This window comes from Lygodium microphyllum, chromosome 27, assembly GCF_053477565.2.
Source record: "Lygodium microphyllum isolate KBCC chromosome 27, Lygodium_microphyllum_v1.1.10, whole genome shotgun sequence".
Taxonomy (NCBI): domain Eukaryota; kingdom Viridiplantae; phylum Streptophyta; class Polypodiopsida; order Schizaeales; family Lygodiaceae; genus Lygodium; species Lygodium microphyllum.
Window position 1 is genome coordinate 46,469,397 of NC_141161.1, and position 7,129 is coordinate 46,476,525.

The following is a 7,129-nucleotide window of genomic DNA, read 5'->3' on the forward strand; positions in this document are numbered from 1 at the left end:
GTCAAGATTTTCAAGAGAAGATAAGATGAAGAGTATGCACTTGAAGCATTGGCAGAAGAAGAGCAGTCAGAAGAAATTTTAGCAGAAGAAGCATATGGATGAAGTAGCTGATGAAGAAACAGGTCTGCTGGAAATTGATGAAGAACTGGACCTGTTTGTGGACTTAGATGATCATGGATAGTTGGCTCATCCGGAGGATGCGCAGGTTTAGAGGGGGTGGACGTCGTGCTGCTGCGCATCCGAGCCGTAAACACCTCTATTTTTGTTGTGCATCTGTGTTATGTTTTCACGTGTGTTTCATTGTGTTTGATTGCCGCATTATCTTTCCGTCCTTTTTAGTACTCGCATCCAATGTACATACTCCACTTGTGTGTTTGTGTTTGCGTGTGTTTCTGTTTGTGTGCATGTTGTGTGTGTGTCAGAAAAATATGAAAAACTGATGCCAAATAATATTATCATGCTGTCAATTTCAATGATGAACTCCAAGAAAAGTGCAGGAAACTGTGGAATCAAAAGAAGCTTTGTAGAAGCCGACATTTAAGCTATGAAGACAAAGGTTGCACGTGAACAAGGCCAACGTAACATGCGGGACAATGAAGCAGAAACTGTTTTTACTGGTTTGTCCCAGCTCAACACTGTGTTATGGAATGCAATGCTCACAGCATATGTAGAGCAGGGACAAGACAAAATATCTCTAGAATTGTATCGCCATATGTAAGAGGAACATGCAATTCAAGATGAGATTACATTGATGGCTGTTGTACAAGCCTGCTATGGAGTAGAAGAATTGGCGGCTTGTAGGAAACTGCAATTTTATGAGATGAACATAGCCCTTGCCACTTCTCAATGATAGTGCATTATGAGATGTCAAAATTCCACCTGGACCAAGGCTTCTGATTCTAGACTATGTTAAAAGGCTTTGGCAGGAGATCCTCTAATTCAAGCTCGAAACTTTGCAGTAATGATAGGTGTAAATTTAGGAATATCATGTGCAATGAAAAGAGCTCGTGGTGGCGTGGCAGATGTTAAGACTAGCTTTCTTTTCTTTGCCGGATCAAAAATATGGCTCTCATCATCAACTAAAATAGCTGGCCATAGCTATTGGGCCCGCCGTGAAGCACCCGGGGGCACAGGCATGTTCTTATTGGTGCCCTCCTATTTCTAGCGAGCCTCGTCGGCGGAGAATCAGGAAGATGAGCTGTCGTTTCTGCGGAGCATTACTGCGGTGAACGTCCTAACCCGATCCGGCAGCTGTTCTACTTTACAATTCTAGGCGAAACTTTTATTGCTGTTGTGAATACCTCTTTTGGTTATATACCAGGGCATTATGTTTCATCAGGGCATAGATACTTAGGAACCTTTGGTGTTTTTATTGGTGCCCTCCTCCTGGTCTCCTGCCTGTTGGGTTTGCTGCTACTCGCCATCTCAGCCTCTCATGAAGAATGCCGCCTCTCTGATCAGCTTCAGAGCTCCTTGCCTCTCAATGTATTGGTGGTTGGTGATTGGGGAAGAGAAGGGAATTACAATCAGTCAGCCGTAGCTTACCAGATGGGCATAGTGGGGGATTTTCTTGGGCCGGAGTTTATCATCTCCACAGGTGATAATTTTTATGAGGATGGACTCACTGGAGTAAATGACACTGCTTTCTACAAATCCTTCACTCAAATTTACACAGGCCAGAGTCTGCAGAAGATATGGCACTTCTGGGAAACCATGATTACAGGGGTGATGTCCTTGCTCAGCTGGATAGAAAACTGACTGTGAATGACTTCCGATGGCATTGTGAAAGATCATTTTCTGTGAGGCATAAGCTAGATGAATCCTGGGAGGGAAGTGCAAGCTATGTTGATTTTTTTTTCTTCTATGATATAAATCCATTTGTGGAGAAGTATTGGACAGACACAGATAATGTGTATGACTAGAGAGGGGTTTTGCCCAAGCAGGAATACCTGGAGCAAACTTACTAAGAGAGAGAGCAACTATACATGGAAATATTAACCAGATAGAAGAGGTTATTAGTTAGTCACAGTCTATGAAAGGAGCTTTAGCTTCTCAGCGGGGCATGTTTGTAGATATACAAGGGAAAGTAAAGTCCATTATCTTACTGGCTAGCAGTACGTAAAGAGAAGTCCACTTCTCTGGCAACACCTGCTTTTTGTTTGCTGATGCAGGATTTGTACTCAGATTGGAGAATAAAGAAAAGGGATTGCAGCTTACCACAGCGGCATGAAGCTTGACGAGGCTAATTACATTCTCAAGTATGGATCTCAGGAGGTTGAACTTCTGTGTGAATGCTGGTCAATGATACCTTTTTTTTGGAATCTGTGAATCAAAGTCCATGGGAAGGCGACAAGTTTTAGAAGGGAAGGAGCTGAACTTACCAGTCTTCTTATTTTTCTAAGGCGGTATAATTACAGCTTCTTGTCAAGAGTAGTTGGCAATTTCTTTGTTGTAATTCACTTGACAAGCAATATAGTGATCTTTGGCATCAAAACTTGAGATCTTCTTGTTAGCCTCTTTCCTTGCAGCATCTTGAACCCCGTGTTCAGCAGCTCTTGTACGAACTCTACGACAACGTGTGCGCCCATGAAGTACTCCCGGTCACATTTCAATACAGTTACTACTCCCCAAAGTTCTCTTTTAATTTGAGCATACCTTCTTTGTCATTCATTAAGAACCTTCGCTCCAAAGTGGATTGCATATCTATGTATGCTCAAATTAAAAGAGAACTTTGGGGAGTGGTAACTGCATTGAAATGTGACCGGGAATACTTCATGGGGGCACACGTAATAGTTGAAACAGATTGCCTTCCACTCTTGGGCATGATTGCCAATTGTTCCACTCCTGACATAGCCATGCTAAGACGTATAGCCTATATTAAGTCCTTAAATCCTGATTTGAAACATATTGCAGGAAGAGATAATCCAGTTTGCTGACATGCTTTCATGTGCCAGATATAAGGATGAAGAAGAAATGATGGATGAGGAAGAATCAGAGTCTATATTTGCTAAAAATGAAGCTCTAAATACAGGTACAAATCTGAAAACAGCAAGTACAGCTGAACCTAATGATGATTCAGTAGTCAAAAATGCAGGTACAATAATAATTACAGTAAGTACAACAGGTTTAGCTGCTAAAACAAATTTGATATCAGCTAAGAAGGAAGAAACAACCAAAGAAGGATAGTGGATAGCTGAAAGACAGCATGCTCAATGTTTTATTATGGTTTGTTCACACTTTAAAGAGGAATATTATGCAAATGATTGGCTAAAAATTAGGCAATTTTTGAGCACTATGACAAAGAAGTAAGATTGGTCTAATGAAGAGTTCAAGAGAATCAAGAGAAAAGCTTATGGCTTTTTTCTTAAAGATGGCTACCTTTGGAGGCATGCGAAAAAGAAAGAAAGGGTGCATGTTCGTGTCTTAGGAGACAAAAAGACTCAAAGACAGGTCATGCAAGAATTTCATAAAAGCCTATTGGCTGGTGATAGAGGCATATGGGGAACTTTTGCCAAAATAAAAGAGAAATTTTGGTGGCAAAACATGTATAAAGACATTGAGCATTTTGTTGAGTCTTGTCATATTTGTCAAATGTACTCTATGGTTAAGCATAGAGATGGGCTTCAGCCTACCTATCCTTTATCCATTCACTTTAGATGGGTTATTGATTTAGTAACCATGTCTACAGTAATTTGGAACATGAGATATCTAGTACTTGCTAGAGAAGATCTCACAAATCAAGTGGAAGGAAAAGCATTGACAACAAAGTCTACTCAAGCTATTTGTAGATTTTTACTTGAAGAAGTATTTTGCAGGTATGGCTGTGCTACCAAAGAAACTACTGATAGATGAGAATTGGATGCTGATGAGGCTCGCCATTTCTTTGCTCAATTGGGAATCAAGCTATCGCTTACATCAGCCTACAACACTAAAGGCAATGGTAAGAGCGAAAGAGGTCATCAACCAATTCTTAAAGCTTTAGCAAAATCTTGCAAAAGAAAGTTGAGGGAATGGCCTAGAATGCTACCATTCGCATTATGGGCTGATAGAACTACCCATAGTGCAGTAACAGGTTATATGCCGACTGAACTAATATATCGACAGCCACCTATTATGCCTATTGAGGAGTCCATTGTCACATGGAGTATCTTACCATGGGATGAAGGCATGAATAGAGAAGAGTTGTTGACTCTGCGCATAAGGCAACTTGAAAGACGGCCAGAAGATATCAAGACAGCCATTGAAAGGCTGAAAACAGCAAGATTAAAGAATAAGAAGTGGTTTGATAAGCATCATCGACTCCGTCCAAGAGCCATTCAAGAGAATGATTGGGTACTTGTCTATGATAGCAGCCTAGACAATCAATATAGTGCTCATAGGAAGTTAGCCAAGCGATGGTTTGGACCATATGTAGTAAAGGTAGTACATAATAATGCTACTTACTCCTTGGCTGAAATGGATGGAACCATGGTAAAAGTACTAATAGCCGGGAAACGAATCAAGCTCTTCAAACGAAGAGAATCTTCAACTTATGAGCTTGATGACTTAGATATGAGCCACCTACTTGAAGACAAGGAGGAAGAAAAAGACTTAGAGGATGAAGATGAAGATATATCAGAAGAAGACCCTCCTTAACTTGTAATCTTATGAAATGGCACATGTCAGAGGATGTGCAGGTTAGGAAAGGGTGAATGTCAAAGAGTTTATTGTTCATAATATAAATCATGGGATTCTTATGAACACAGAAGTACTTCACAGGGAGTTATATGAGGAATTTGCATACAAAATTCAGTCATTGTTATCCAATAACCAACTTAGTTACATAAGTTCTTTTGTATTTAGCATATAATTTTCAGTTGTACCATGTATATTGATAAAAAATAAGTCTATGAGAACCTACAACTTGGACAGCTGGAAGTAATTAACAGTCTGTAGGATAAATCACATTGATTCAAGTGCAAAATATGGTCAGAACTCAAGAAAAATGCCAAAAGTCCACTAGGGACATGGGGGACCTGAAGTAATGGATTAATGTGACGAGTAAGTGACCTAAGTAGGTCAAAAAGTAGTGTGGAGCTGAGCAGGATGCAGCCCACATTTTTTGGCGCAAAATGCGGACCTGCACAACTTGCTACATCTGGAGCAAACTGGGAGCTATGGTGCATGCTTTGGAGCATGCAAACTGAAGATTAACAAGAGCTAAAGATGAAGATATAAACAAGGTAAGAGCTCCACTTACCTGTCCATTTGGTCTGATGAAAATGCATGGAATGACAGTCTATAAAAGGGACAAATTTGAGAGAAAAGTATTCAGCCTGCTCTTATGTACGTCTTCTCTCATTTTATCTACCTTATTCATGGTCCAATGAAGCCCGACTTGTACCCAAGTACTTGAGTGACTTTGGGGCAAGCAAAGGGTGAGGATTTTGAAGGTGTATGGGCTGTTATGGGCTGAAAAAACCAGTCATAAATAGGGCAGCCCACTGTTCTTGTCCATTTTGATGAGCAAACAAGTGATTCATGTGGTTGTAATAGAAGGAAATGACCTCTTAACATCCGAGCTTTACCCATTAATGATTGGAGGAGCTTATTCATGAGTTTATGTATTCTTTTTTAGCTTGATTATGGGCTAGAATTTCCTGTTTTAAAACAGGACTGAAGTTAAAATTATGCTCCTTCAATACATTTCATGTACTATTGGTCCATATCTTTAAAATATTTAAATCTACCATCATAATACTTGTTTCCTGGAGTTATAATCTGTCTATGTACATGAGATAAAAGCCATTTAAGCTCGCATTTGATATTTGCATTTGGATTAAAAATCTGAGAATATCCTTTATGTTATGGTTTATGTTTCCAAATGCATTTGATGTAATCAAGATAGAGACATTTATTCCATTCATGTATGCTAAATACACAAAAAAGCTTGAAATCTTCTTCCTCATCTAAGTCTTTTCTGAAACCCGAATCTTGTCAAACCCCATTCTTTTTCCCTTCTCCGTACCTTGAACCCCATACTCTTCTTCTGCGCTAAGCCTCAGTGGTAGACCTTCAACCCTTAACACGACGACAACGATATGCTTTTCAAAACAACTAGTTTTGTTGTTTATTAGGATTTTTAAAGAAAATCCTTGTAAAGAAAAATATCAACTTCCAAATGATTCTTTTCCTTTATCCTATGTTGTGCATCCCCCCCCCCCCCCCCCCCCCCCAAAAAAAATAGAGAAAAAAGAACTTGCTTGAGTAAAACCATTGCAATATGTTGAGGCTATCAGCCTTTCAATGGGTTAGGAAATGTCAAGCTTCAAAGGCTCAGGAAATTGATATTACAGTGATGATTATGTCTTAGCCTCGTCGTTGGAGAAGTAGTTGTTGAGATGGGGAGATACACTTGAGATTTTGCAATCCTCTTTGGAAAGTGCGATGTTGGTACAATTGAGGTAAGACCTGCCGTGAGTGCCCGGTGTAGAGTGTAACCTAGAAAGAGAAAGTGGTTATGATCATGCTTTGGGCCATGCGATGTGGGTGATCGACAAGGGTGATTTTCGCTTTCGGCAGTGTGGCTTTGTCGCGGCTCTTCGTGGGATTGGTGGTCTTGCGGTGTCTTGGATATTGAACACTTTCTCACAAAGACTTGCGTCATCCTACATCCACTTGTCACTTCATGAGAGTACATGCACTTATCTGAATTCCATGGTGTTGACTTAGATACTTATCACCTGTGCCTGATTATCTTTTTCTTTTGCTAAAGCCGTGAAATATATTAAACGCAGATATGAAAAGTTTGTACAATTAGGAAACCTGTCAGCACTTAACCATTTGGAGACAAAAAGTCATGCCAGGTAGCATTTGATAAGCCTTTTACACAACATGGGCCTACTCTATTTGTACGACGAGGGGCAAGTCCGGGTGGTCAGGCAATTGAGGCTCTGTTGGTGAGGGGCTCCTGTGAGGCTGGGCGGGGAAGATGTCGGCCAGGACCTGAATGGTGTAGTCCCTGGCCGCAATTGTTTCGAAAATGCTTTTGAACAATGCATCAAATTCCGTCTTGTCTTGAGTTGCCCTCTCCTCTTTTGAGCACCTGGTGCTCGAGCGTGTGGTGGGGGCCTGCACGACCGGTGTTGCC

General features: G+C 40.6%; 1 pseudogene; it reads left to right on the top strand.

Moving 5' to 3' along the window:
- Nucleotides 1-583: 583 nt before the first annotated feature.
- LOC148012283 (purple acid phosphatase 7 pseudogene) lies at nucleotides 584-1,967 on the top strand (annotated as a pseudogene).
- The last annotated feature ends 5,162 nt before the right edge of the window (nucleotides 1,968-7,129 follow it).